The following is a 12940-nucleotide window of genomic DNA, read 5'->3' as shown; positions in this document are numbered from 1 at the left end:
GCATTTGGGGGCAGGCTGTGCTTGTGCGGTTGTGCCTCCCCTGAACCCGTTATTGTTTCTTCATAAACTGAAGTAGACATCTAGAAAAAAATAATTTAGTAGACTGGTCTAGAAATTAATCCTGTGATACAGAAAGAAAGTTTTAGGGCGGAAATTAAAGAAAAGAGCATTTGGGGGCTGGCTGTGCTTGTGCCTCCCCTTTGATAGAGAAAGAGAAGTATTTATGCGAACGAACTGACCAAAATAAAAAGACTTTTGCAGATTGTAAAGTGTAGTTGGTGTTGTCCTTTGCAGCTTATACAGAGATGGAAAACATGTAGGGAGTACAATATAGTTTCAATTTTTCTTCTCTTTGTAAAGTGTAGTTGGTGTTGTCCTCTGCACTGTACTGAAGCTTGTGTTTATACTTTGTACTCTGTAGTGTAGCTTGTGTTATGCTCTTTACTGAACTAAAGCTTGTGCCACGAGCCCACGAGTATAAAAAGTTTGATTCTTGCTCCTCTTTGTAATTATACTTTGACTGCACTGAAGCTTGCGCCTGATTGTAGGCATGGTACTGAACCCATATAGTACTGAACTGAACTATAGTAACAAGAGTAACTTGTGTTAATGCTTGGATCACATGATTTTATTTGCACCATGCTTTAGTTGCTTATAAATGCTTGGGTCTGTCGATGCAGTGCAAGCGTCCATCGCCGAAAACACATGGGTGGTCAGTGGGACTCCCCAGACCAAGAGTATGGATCCATCTCACTTCTCTATCATTTGGCGATGATGATGATGATACAAGTTGTAACATTCTTAGATTGGATTTATGGATGCATCGCTTTAATGCAACAGCTAACCCTCATTCACATCAGCCCTCTTCTCTATGGTGATGGCTAGGTAAGAACTAGGGATCTGTGGCAGCAGCTCATAGATTAGAATTAGATTTGATAATTGGAGATGGATTCCTGAACCAATTTGCAAATTCGTTGGTGATTTCAGTGCTTATACTTATTTGGTTTTGGTGCCTGGTCGGACCTTCTCTATGTTAGTTCCTTTGCTTAGCCAAATTAGTTAGGGATATAGCCCATCCATGATGTTGCGAGGTTTTGATTGCCTTCTAGCAAAAATCTAGAGCGTTGGGTATCTCTGGCTGTAAACTGAATCTGGTTCAGTTAAAAACTGCACTGTCAAATCTGGACAGCCAGCTTCTAGGTGAAAAAGGAGTTAGTTATTCTCAGAATTTCGAGTTGCCTCTATATGAAATTTGTAAAGCAAGTTCCAAGCTTTCCGTAGAGTATTTATTTGCGTCGTTTGGATGTATGGTTTGAGAGCAGCCATCGTTTTAGTTTGCTGTCCCGAAAGTTAGTATCCTGAGCGCATTGTTTTCGTATGCTAGTTTACGGCCTTGTAGAGGCTGTTTTAAAAAAAGTTTCAATACGAATTTTGTAGAGGGTTTGTAGTAGATTTCAAGGCCGATTTCAGTTTCAGTTTGCTCCACCGCTGTGAAAGGTGGACGAGCCTAGATTGCAAGGCCGATTTCAGTTTCAGGTTCGATCGAGCCTAGATTACAAGCCCGATTTTAATACTAGCACTCTCCATGCAGATCCTCAATAATTGTAGTCAATTGGTTGGAAAGTCTTCTTGTTTTCATCATTTCTTTCTAGTTATATATGTAGTTGGCTGGGATTATAATGCTATCTTTGCTTACTGTTAACTGTCCAAATTGATGTAGGAAGATAAACAATTGTTGATCGCTTCCACGATTAGCACCAACTAAGTTTCCTTAGATGTTTGCACCTTAGAAAGTGGTATCTGCTTAATATGAAGATCATTTGTCAGTTATGTATCTGTAATATTACAAGTATGAATGGATATTGGCTATCAAGAGTCTCAACTTTTATCTCATTTACTGAATGCAGACGCAGCATCTTCACTTCTTTCCTTGCACATTCCTATTAAGGAAGCAAAGGTAACCCTGCTATCCTGGTATATACAGATAGAATAAAAATATAATAAAGTATTTGACTACCAATGAAACACATAGAATTAGTTGTTGAACACAGACAATATGGGAAGTTCACCTTCAGGGATCACGGTGTTTTCCTACTTATTCTGCTTGAAGGGATGGCGTTGATAGTGTTGCTACCAGTGTTGCTGTTTTATTTTGTTGAGACTACCAATGCTGCTGTAGTCAATTAATTACAACTCACACTTGTTGAGGGGGGACTGCAACTTAATTCAGTGTCGATGTTCATTGCGAGTTTAGTAGTACCATATGAGGAGGTGAAATAATGTTCTTATAGTTCACAGCAAGTGGTTTGATGGGCCGTTGTTTGTCCTTGTTGGTATGCTTTTGTTTTGGAAAATCATCCTATAAGATTTGTGCTGTCCTATTGAGCAATTGATCTGATAGGTTGTGAGCTTTTGAGCTGTACAGCATCACCCTATGGCGGATAATCATTTCTATTATGTGTTAATGCTTTCCTTTTAATCTACTTCAAAAAAACAAAAAAATTGGATTCTTTTAGCCGTATTATCCTTTGAACATCTATATGAAATGATCTAAGTTTAAGTATATTTAGTTTTGAAAAAAACTAAAGGCAATTAATGTGAAAATTAGATATGTCCTATTACCTGGCAATATATAGTTCATCAAGGCTTGGTTGGCAATATATATTATCTAGACATTAATTTTATTTGTTTGTAGCTATTACATAGGCGATCTCTTGTTAATAGAAATCACTCACTTTTTTGTTTTCGTATATTTATTCCCGTAGCTACTGTACATCACAACATGCAAGGAAATATATGTCTGCTGAAATTTTATTTTATTTGTTCTTTGCTCTTTACAGAAATCTTGGATTCATAAATGGGAGAAGCACATAAGGGAGAAGAAGATGACTGCAAGGATGGTGAGGGAGCAAATCATTTGGAGGGATAGAATGCCACTGTTTGGTGTTTTTATGCATTTGTGTTTGCTTTCAACTATGTTTGTACTAGCTGGGAATAAGTGACTAGGCAATAAGTGTAGATGTATGGATATGCTCTAATGCTCCTGGTTTACTATAAATCTTCGATTTGGAATGATGTGTAATGCTGCTGGTTTATTACAAATCTGGGCTTGTTTTAGTTGTTAGAATTATATGCATAAAATTGAATTGATGGAGTTTTTAATTCCTAAATAGTTAGTAGTAGCGTGGGCATGAAATGGAGCGCTACTAGTATTCAGGATACTAGTAGCGTGTGGTACTATAGACGCGCTACTACTATTCCGTTAGTAGTAGCACGGGTTTACCCCACGCTACTACTAACTATTAGCTGTAGCGCGATACTAGTAGCGTGGGTACCCGCGCTGCTAGTAGCCTTTTTCCTAGTAGTGTTACCATATACTCTCTTCTACATTCTGCAAGATGGAGGTGGCCAGAAGCATAGTCTTCGAGAGGACTAGCTATCCCCCTCTTATTCTGGCATTCTGCAGTTCAGTCCACATATGATACCCTTATTCCGTTTGATACCAATGCATACATATGTAGTGTAGCTCCTTGCTTGCGAGTACTTTGGATGAGTACTCACAGTTGCTTTGCTCCCTCTTTTCCCCCTTTCTATTCCCGATTGCTGCAACCAGATGATGGAGCCCAGGAGCCAGACGCCACTGTCGATGACGACTACTACTACTCGGGAGGTGCCTACTACTACGTGCAGACCGTAGACGACGACCAGGTGTAGTTTAGGAGGATCCCAGGCAGGAGGCCTGCACCTCTTTCGATCTGTATCCCAGTTTGTGCTAGCCTTCTTAAGGCAACTTGTTTAACTTATGTCTGTACTCAGATATTGTTGCTTCCGCTAACTCATCTATGATCGAGCTCTTGTATTCGAGCCCTCGAGGCCCCTGTCTTGTAATAGGATGCTTGTATGACTTATTTTGATTTGTAGAGTTTTGTTGTGATATCTTCCCGTGAGTCCCTGATCTTGATCGTACATGTTTGCATGTATGATTAGTGTACGATTGAATCGGGGGCGTCACACAAAGGTATAGCAGGCATAGGGATTCAGCGGCCGTGTCAAGCTACACCCAGTGCCGTAACCTGCCGCGTAGGCATGACCCGACGCATGATGAGGCTCTTAACTTTGCTGACCAGGAGAGGATTCGCCAAGAGGCTGAGCAGGCGGTTCAACAGGCAGCTGAGCAGGCGGTTCACCAAGTTTTTCCGGTTTATCCAACGACCTCTGTTGAAGCAGGTGTGACCACAAGGACTGGAGGTGTCCCTTGCTTCATGCCGGCTCTGCGTAATGATCGCTTATCGAAGGATTTTAAGGGGCCTCGTAAGGTGCCTAATTACACAGCTAACTTACAACCCGGGGCGTGGATTGAAAGTTACGAGATGGCCATGGAGTTATTGGAGGTCAGTGACGCAGTGATGGCCAAGTACTTCACCATGATGTTGGATGGAACAACTCGCACTTGGTTGAAGGGGTTGCCACCCAATTCCATTGGCTCATGGGCAGAGTTAAAAGCCCAGTTTATTCAGAACTTCAAAGATACATGCAAGCAACCCATGTTGATTATGGACTTGACTAATTGCAAGCAAGAGGAAGGTGAATCCACGACCCATTGGGTGCGCCGGGCGAAGGAAATAATACATTCATCTGATAAGATGGATGCTGGTTCCGCGGTCTTAATGTTGGAGAAAAATTGCTGTTTTGAACCTCTGAAACAGAAGCAGGGGCGGCTCAAGAGTGATTGCAATGACATGGGCCAGCTGATGGCGGCTCTGGTCAAATACGCCGATTTTGAAAGTACCAAGGATCCTGCGTCTGACGAAGAGAAGACAGGGAAAGGAAAGAAGAACGGCAACGGCAAAGGTCATCAGCATAACCCGGCAAATCAAGGAGGTAATAATAAACATAAGGCTGACGGTAGTCTGGAGTTTGTGGCTAACACCAACGCACAGGGCAACAATCAACGGCGTAAGGGGAGGCCACCTCCTCGGTCAGGCGGGTCAGGTCCCACCCTCGAGCAGTTGCTAAATGAACCCTGTCCAAGACACGACACCCGGGAGAAGCCGACCACCCATCTATGGAAAGTCTGTACGATCATGAAGGCGTTCAAGAATTCTAACATGTTCGACGGTAATCATGGACCTGGCAATGGCTCAGGCGGTGGCGGCTTTCATGGCCCGGGCGGCGGCTCAGGCAACGGCGGTTTTCATGGCCAGGGCCCTCAAGGCAATCAAGGCGGCTATAATCAGCAATCTGGCCAAGGTAGTCAGCAACAACAACAATCTGGGTATCAGATTTACCCAAAGCAGCTAAGCAGTGGGCAGTATCACGTATTCACCACAAGTTTATGCAAAAGGGACCAGAAACTTCGTAAGAGAGCTGTGAACACTGTTGAGCCAGCGGTTCCACGTTATTTGAGATGGTCTGAGCAGCCTATTTTGTGGAGTAGGGAAAATCACCCTCCCCGGGTTGATAATCTGGGTCACCTGGCCTTGGTGGTGGCCCCTCAGGTTGGTGGATATAAATTCACTAAAGTACTCATGGACGTAGGCAGTAGCATCAACATCCTCTATTATGAGACATTCCGTCGCATGGGGTTAACTGACAAAAGTCTTAAGACATCCAACACCATTTTCCATGGAGTAGTGCCTGGCAAGTCGGCATATCCAGTTGGTAAGATTGAGCTGGAAGTAGCCTTTGGAGATGAGCACGATTCTATGGCGGAGAAGTTAACCTTTGAAGTGGTCAAAATCAAAATCCCATATCATGCCTTGTTTGGACGGCTGGCTTATGCAAAATTCATGGCACAGCCATGTTATGTTTATCTGCAGATCAAGATGCCGGGTTATAAGGGCACTATCACAGTGCATGGAAGTCAGAAGATAGCTTTGGAATGTGAAGAGGTGATGCTACTTACGCCGAATCTATTTGTGCGACAGAATAGTTGAAGTTTTACAAGGATAATGTCGACCCGGGGGACATGACGTCTTTGAAAAAGCCAACCACGGAGCATGAGCCGGCGCCGAAGTTTAAGTCCGCCGACGATACAAAGATGATTGATTTTGTGCCTGGCGACTCATCCAACCAATTCATTATCAGTGCTAACTTGGACCCTAAATCGGAAAGCGCGCTCATCGAGTTCATCCGTGAGAACCGGGACATCTTTGCATGGAAGCCTTCTGACATGCCGGGTGTACCGAGAGAACTCACTGAGCACACTCTCAATATTGATCCCAAGTTTAAGCCGGTCAGGCAGTTTCTTCGGCGGTTCAACGAGGAAAGGCGCAAGGCTATTGGAGAAGAGGTGGCCCGGTTCTTGGCTGCCGGGTTTATTGTTGAAGTTTTTCACCAAGAGTGGTTGGCTAACCCGGTGCTTGTGCTCAAAAGAACGTCACTTGGCGTATGTATGTGGATTACACAGATTTAAACAAGGCTTGTCCGGCTGATCATTTTGCACTCCCTCGTATTGATCAAATCATTGATGCTACAGCGGGTTGTGAGCGTTTGAGTTTTCTGGATGCTTGTTCTGGCTATCATCAGATCAAGATGGCAGTGAAGGACCAAGAGAAGACGGCTTTCATTACTCCGTTTGGAGCCTTCTGTTATGTGCCTATGCCTTTTGGGCTTAAGAGTGCCCAGGCGACTTATCAACAGTGTATGCAGAACTGTCTTCATAATCAGATTGGGCGTAATGTTCATGCTTATGTGGATGATATAGTGGTGAAATCCAGAGAGAAGGAAACTCTGGTAGATGATCTGAAGGAAACCTTTGATAACCTCCGGGTCTACAAAATGATGCTTAACCCGGCCAAGTGCATTTTTGGAGTCCCAGCTAGCAAGATTTTGGGTTTTTTTGGTGTCTAACAGAGGCATTGAGGCTAATCCAGAGAAAATTAAGGCGATTACGTCTTTGGCTAAGCCGGCGTGCATCAATGACGTTCAGCGGCTGGCGGGTCATGTCGCAGCTTTAAGCCGGTTCATAAGCCGGTTAGGTGAGAAGGCTATGCCGTTGTTTCAAATGATGAAGATGGATAGTTTTGTCTGGAGTGATGCTGCTAACTCTGCCTTTGAAGATCTTAAAAAACAGCTCGCCGAGCCGCCGGTTCTTGCTGCTCCCGTTGAGAAGGGGCCACTGTTGTTATATGTGGCTGCAAACACACGTGCTGTCAGTGTGGCCATTATTGTCGAGCGCAAGGAGGCTGGCAAGGAACATCCGGTGCAACGACCAGTTTATTACATCAATGAGGTGCTCATTGAGTCCAAATAGACATATCCACATTGGTAGAAGCTTCTTTATGGGGTGTTTATGACAAGACGGAAGCTTAAGCATTACTTTCAGGGTCATCCTATCACTGTGGTTAGTTCTTCTCCTTTAGGAGATATTATTCAAAATAGAGAGGCCACAGGACGAGTTGCCAAGTGGGCCAGTGAACTTGGGTCTCATGGTTTAAAGTATGTGCCACGTGCTGCCATCTAATCTCAAGCACTGGTGGACTTCATGAACGACTGGACGGAGTTGCAGATACCTGAAGAAAAGCCAGACAACACATATTGGACGATTCATTTTGATGGGTCCAAATAATTGGAAGGCTCGGGGGCTGGAGTTGTTTTAACTTCTCCTCGAGGTGAAAAATTTTGTTATGTGTTGCGATTGATGTTTCCTTGTACTAACAACACAGCTAAGTATGAGGCCTTACTCCATGGTCTTCGAATGGATAGAGAGATGAGTTTAAGCCGTGTACGGTGCCTTGGCGATTCAGATTTGGTGGCTCAGCAAGTATCAGGCAAGTGGGATTCCAAGGACCCTCTCATGGCGGCTTATCGCCATGAGGTTGACGCTGTTGCTGAACACTTCACGGGTTATCAGGTGGAGCACATCGACCGCAGAAAGAATGAAGCGGCCGATGCTTTAAGCCGGTTGGGATCTCAGCGTAAGCCGGTGCCGCCTAACACCTTTTTAGATGTTTTGCATAACCTTTCTGTCAAGTTGCCTACAGAGGAGGACTTGCCTGTTCCAGACACAGAAGCACAATTGGTGGCGGCTCTTCATGTCATTCCAGATTGAACAGTGCGATATTTGCCTTATATGACCCGAGGTGAGTTGTCGGAGGATGAGACCTTGGCTCGACAGATAACCCGGCGGTCTAAGTCAACGACAATTTCCAATGGTGAGTTGTATCATCGCAGTGTCACCGGAGCGTTTCAACGTTGTGTCTCTCCTGAAGAAGGTCAAGGAATTGTTCATGAGATCCATGAAGGAGATTGTGGCCATCATGTCGGCTCAAAGTCTCTTGTGGCCAAAGCTTTTCGTCATGGTTTTTACTGGCTAACGGCTCACGCCGATGCGGAGGATCTGATCAGTAGGTGCGATGGGTGTCAAAAATTTGCATGATGAGCGCACGTGCCAGCTCAAGAATTGCATATTATTCCAATCACTTGGCCGTTTGCAGTCTGGGGGCTTGACATGGTTGGACCTTTCAAAAGGTCCAAAGATAAGAAGATGCACCTTTTGGTGGCAGTGGACAAGTTCACAAAATGGGTTGAGGCAGAGCCGGTCAGTAAGTGTGATGCGGCCACGGCGGTTCAATTCATGAAGAAGGTGATCTTTCGTTTTGGCTTTCCACACAACATTATCACTGACAATGGCACCAACCTATCCCAAGGAGATATGGAAGAGTTCTGTCAACAGGAGCATATCCGGCTTGATGTTTCATTAGTAGCTTACCCCCAATCCAATGGTCAAGCTGAAAGAGCCAAGCAGGAAATCCTGAAAGGTCTAAAACCCCGGCTTATGGTCCCTTTACAACGGACGCCGGGTTGTTGGGTGGAAGAATTACCCTCTGTGATATGGAGCATCAATACTACCCCTAACAGGTCTACGGGTTATACGCCTTTCTTCATGGTTTATGGAGCAGAGGCAGTTCTGCCCAGTGACATATGTCATGACTCGCCCCGCGTGGCGGCTTACGTTGAAGCTGATAACGAGCAAGCCCGACATGATGCGCTTGACTTATTAGATGAGGAGCGAGCCTTGGCAGCGGCGCGATCAACAATTTACCAGCAGGACCTGCGCCATTATCACAGCCGTCGGGTTAAGTCCAGAACCTTTCAAGAAGGTGACCTGGTGCTTCGGCTCATCCAGGATCCAACTGATGCGCACAAGCTACCCCCACCTTGGGAAGGAGCCTTTGTGGTCAGCAAGAACTTAAACAACGGGTCATATTACCTTATTGATGTTCGAGAGCAGAAAGACTCACGTAAGTCGGAGGAGGAGACCCACCGACCATGGAATATTGCTCATCTTCGGCCTTACTACACTTGAGCCACCAGCTCTCATAATTTACATACTTTGACGTTGTATATATTATGATAAGTAATAAAGCAGGACCTCTATCCTTTTAATCTTCAATGATCTCATATCTTTATTATTTTAATTATTAAACGACCAATTGGGGGCTGATCATACTTGAATCTAGCTTAACCCTCTCGGTCCGGCTCATGATCGTATTCAAATCTAGCCGTTAAAACTTCATGGTCACCAGGGGTTTCTTGTTCAAACATAGGTCGTATTCGAACCAAAGAGAACATAGCTGTCGTAACCATCTTGATCGGTGCAAAGCCAAGCTCACTATGGGGCTTCTTGATCGTATCCGAATCATAGCTTAACCCCTTTTGAGTCCGACTTAGATCGTATTCGAATCAGGCTCGTTAAAAACCTCTCAAAGTCATTTGGGGGCTTCCTGTTCAAACATAGGTCGTATTCGAACCAAAGAGAAAATAGCTGTCGGTACCCTCTTGATCGGTGCAACGCCAAAGCCACTGGGGGCTACATGATCGTATCCGAATCCTAGCTTAACCCCTTTGGTCCAGTTTACTGATCGTATTCGAATCAGAAGCCTCCAAATATTTCTTAATGCTTGATTTACATTGTTTGAAAGATACTCTTTCGTTTTATTGGTTTTTTGTTGTCTCGAATCTAACTATAAGGTTGGTTTCAATTTAAACCGGCTTGGTTCTTTGACAATAAGTTGCCAATGTATAACAGTCATCAGGCATATGGAGTATTGACTTATAAAAATGATTGGGTTGTCACCCTTACTGTCCGGGTCATGTAAGCCGGCAGTCCGGAATCGAAGAACACGGGTATGACATTGTCGTTCATAAACAGACTTATCTGTGTTTTTTCTTTAATCAAAGGCTTTTTCAGCCTTGTTTATCTTTACATCTGGTCCTAATTATTCCACTATGGTAATTTCATAGTTATGTATTGGGTGTTTTGACCCGTCCAACGATAAACCGCCAGGACAGTTTCTCATCTTTTACATACAGGAACAGGTTTAAACACTGCATATATGCTAAAGGATATACAACATATATTGACATGCTGGATAAAATGTCGTACACAGTATGGTATGCACGATGGCATAGGCAGAACATGCAGGTTTTAAAACGAGCCTATTACAAGGCATTGGGAGCCCAAAAGGTTAAAACTGTTCTATCTCCTGATACGTTTCCATCATATCTACTTTTCCAGACACTTTTGCCCTTGTTTTGGACTCTAACTTGCATGATTTGAATGGAACTAACCCGGATTGACGCTGTTTTCAGCAGAATTGCCATGGTGTTATTTATGTGCAGAAACAAAAGTTCTTGGAATGACTTGAAACTTCATGGAACATATTTTTGGAAATAATAAAAAATACTTGTAAAAGATGAAGACCAGGGGGCCCACACCCTAGCCACGAGGGTGGGGGCGCGCTTGCCCCCCTAGGGCGTGCCCCCCTACCTTGTGGGCTCCCTGAAGCTCCTTCGACCTCAACTCCAACTCTATATGTTTGCTTTTGGGGATAAAAAAACATAGAAAAGGATTCATCGCGTTTTACGATACGGAGCCACCGCCAAGCCCTAAAACCTCTTGGGAGGGCTGATCTGGAGTCCGTTCGGGGTTCCGGAGAGGGGAATCCGTCGCCATCATCATCATCAACCATCCTAGATCACCAATTTCATGATGCTCACCGCCGTGCGTGAGTAATTCCATCGTAGGCTTGCTGGACGGTGATGCGTTGGATGAGATTTATCATGTAATCGAGTTAGTTTAGTTAGGGTTTGATCCCTAGTATCAACTATATTCTGAGATTGATGTTGCTATGACTTTGCTATGCTTAATGCTTGTCACTAGGGCCCAAGTGCCATGATTTCGGATCTGAACCTATTATGTTTTCATCAATATATGACGGTTCTTGATCCTATCTTGCAAGTCTATAGTCACCTATTATGTGTTATGATCCGTTAACCCCGAAGTGACAATAATTGGGATACTTACCGGTGATGACCGTAGTTTGAGGAGTTAATGTATTCACTATGTGTTAATGCTTTGGTCCGGTACTCTATTAAAAGGAGGCCTTAATATCCCTTAGTTTCCGCTAGGACCCCGCTACCACGGGAGGGTAGGACAAAAGATGTCATGCAAGTTCTTTTCCATAAGCACGTATGACTATATTCGGAATACATGCCTACATTACATTGATGAAGTGGAGCTAGTTCTGTGTCACCCTAGGTTATGACTATTACATGATGAACCGCATCCGGCATGATTGTCTATCACCGATCCATTGCCTGCGAGCTTTCCATATATTGTTCTTCGCTTATTTACTTTTCTGTTGCTATTGCTATCATCACTACAAAATACCAAAACACTACTTTTGCTACTGTTACCTTTTGCTACCGTTACCACTACTATCATATTACATTGCTACTAAATACCTTGTTGCAGATATTAATTTCCAGGTGTGGTTGAATTGACAACTCAGCTGCTAATACTTGAAAATATTTTTGGCTCCCCTGTCGAATCAATAAATTTGGGTTGAATACTCTACCTCGAAAACGGTTGCGATCCCCTATACTTGTGGTTATCAAGACTATTTTCTGGCGCCGTTGCCGGGGAGCATAGCTCTATTTTTGAGTCACTTGGGATTTATATCTGCTTATCATTATGAAGAACTTGAGAGATCCAAAAACCAAGATTTATCCCTCAACTACGAGGGGAGGTAAGGAACTGCCATCTAGCTCCGCACTTGATTCACATTCTGTTTTGAGTAAGCTTGCGACACCTAAACCTGCTTCTGCTATTCGTTCTGATATGTCGTATGTTATTGATGATGCCATTTCTTCTATGCATGATACTTATGATGAAACTACTTCTATGCTTGATACTACTGTGCCACTTGGTGAATTTTCTTGATGAAAAACTTGCTAGGGTTAGAGAGAGTGAAAATATTGAATCTGATAATATTGATGAAAGTGATGATGAAGACTCTCCCTCTAATGAATATGAATCACTTGTTATTCCTGAGGGTTATGTTTTTGAAAAAGAAGCTGCTCTAGCTATTTTAGCTTGCAAAGATAGATACGAACTCAAGAGGTCATTAGCTAAATGGAAGCATCAATCTCTTAATGCTAGAATGAAACCTGACCCTGCTTTTGCTACTTCACCTATCTGTGTTACTGATAAGGATTATGAATTCTCTGTTGATCCTGATATAATTACTTTGGTTGAATCTGATCCTATTCATGGCTATGAATCTGAAACTGTTGTGGCACATCTTACTAAATTAAATGATATAGCCACCCTGTTCACTAATGATGAGAGAACTCGTTACTTGTATATCCTTCAAATATTTCCGTCTCATTAAAGGGTGATGCTAAGATATGGTTTAATTCTCTTGATCCTGGTTGTGTGTGTAGTCCCCAGGATATGATTTATTACTTCTCTGCTAAATATTTCCCTTCTCATAACAAACAAGCTGCCTTGAGGGATATATATAATTTTGTGCAAATTGAAGAAGAGAGTCTCCCACAAGCTTGGGGGAGGCTTCTCAAGTTACTTAATGCTTTGCCTGATCATCCTCTTAAGAAAATGGAAATAGTTGATATCTTTTATAATGGACTAACC

At 43.4% G+C, this 12940-nt stretch overlaps 1 long non-coding RNA gene across 1 annotated transcript; it reads left to right on the top strand.

The window, feature by feature from the left end:
- The first annotated feature begins 870 nt into the window (after positions 1-870).
- On the top strand, positions 871-2889 carry LOC125524227. Its single transcript, XR_007290630.1, has 3 exons — positions 871-1200; positions 1908-1957; positions 2841-2889. It is a non-coding gene; the product is annotated as an uncharacterized LOC125524227 (long non-coding RNA).
- Positions 2890-12940: the final 10051 nt, after the last annotated feature.

This window comes from Triticum urartu, chromosome 7 (assembly GCF_003073215.2).
Source record: "Triticum urartu cultivar G1812 chromosome 7, Tu2.1, whole genome shotgun sequence".
Lineage (NCBI taxonomy): Eukaryota > Viridiplantae > Streptophyta > Magnoliopsida > Poales > Poaceae > Triticum > Triticum urartu.
The sequence above is the reverse complement of the archived record's forward strand: the minus strand, read 5'-3'. Positions and strand labels throughout refer to the sequence as shown.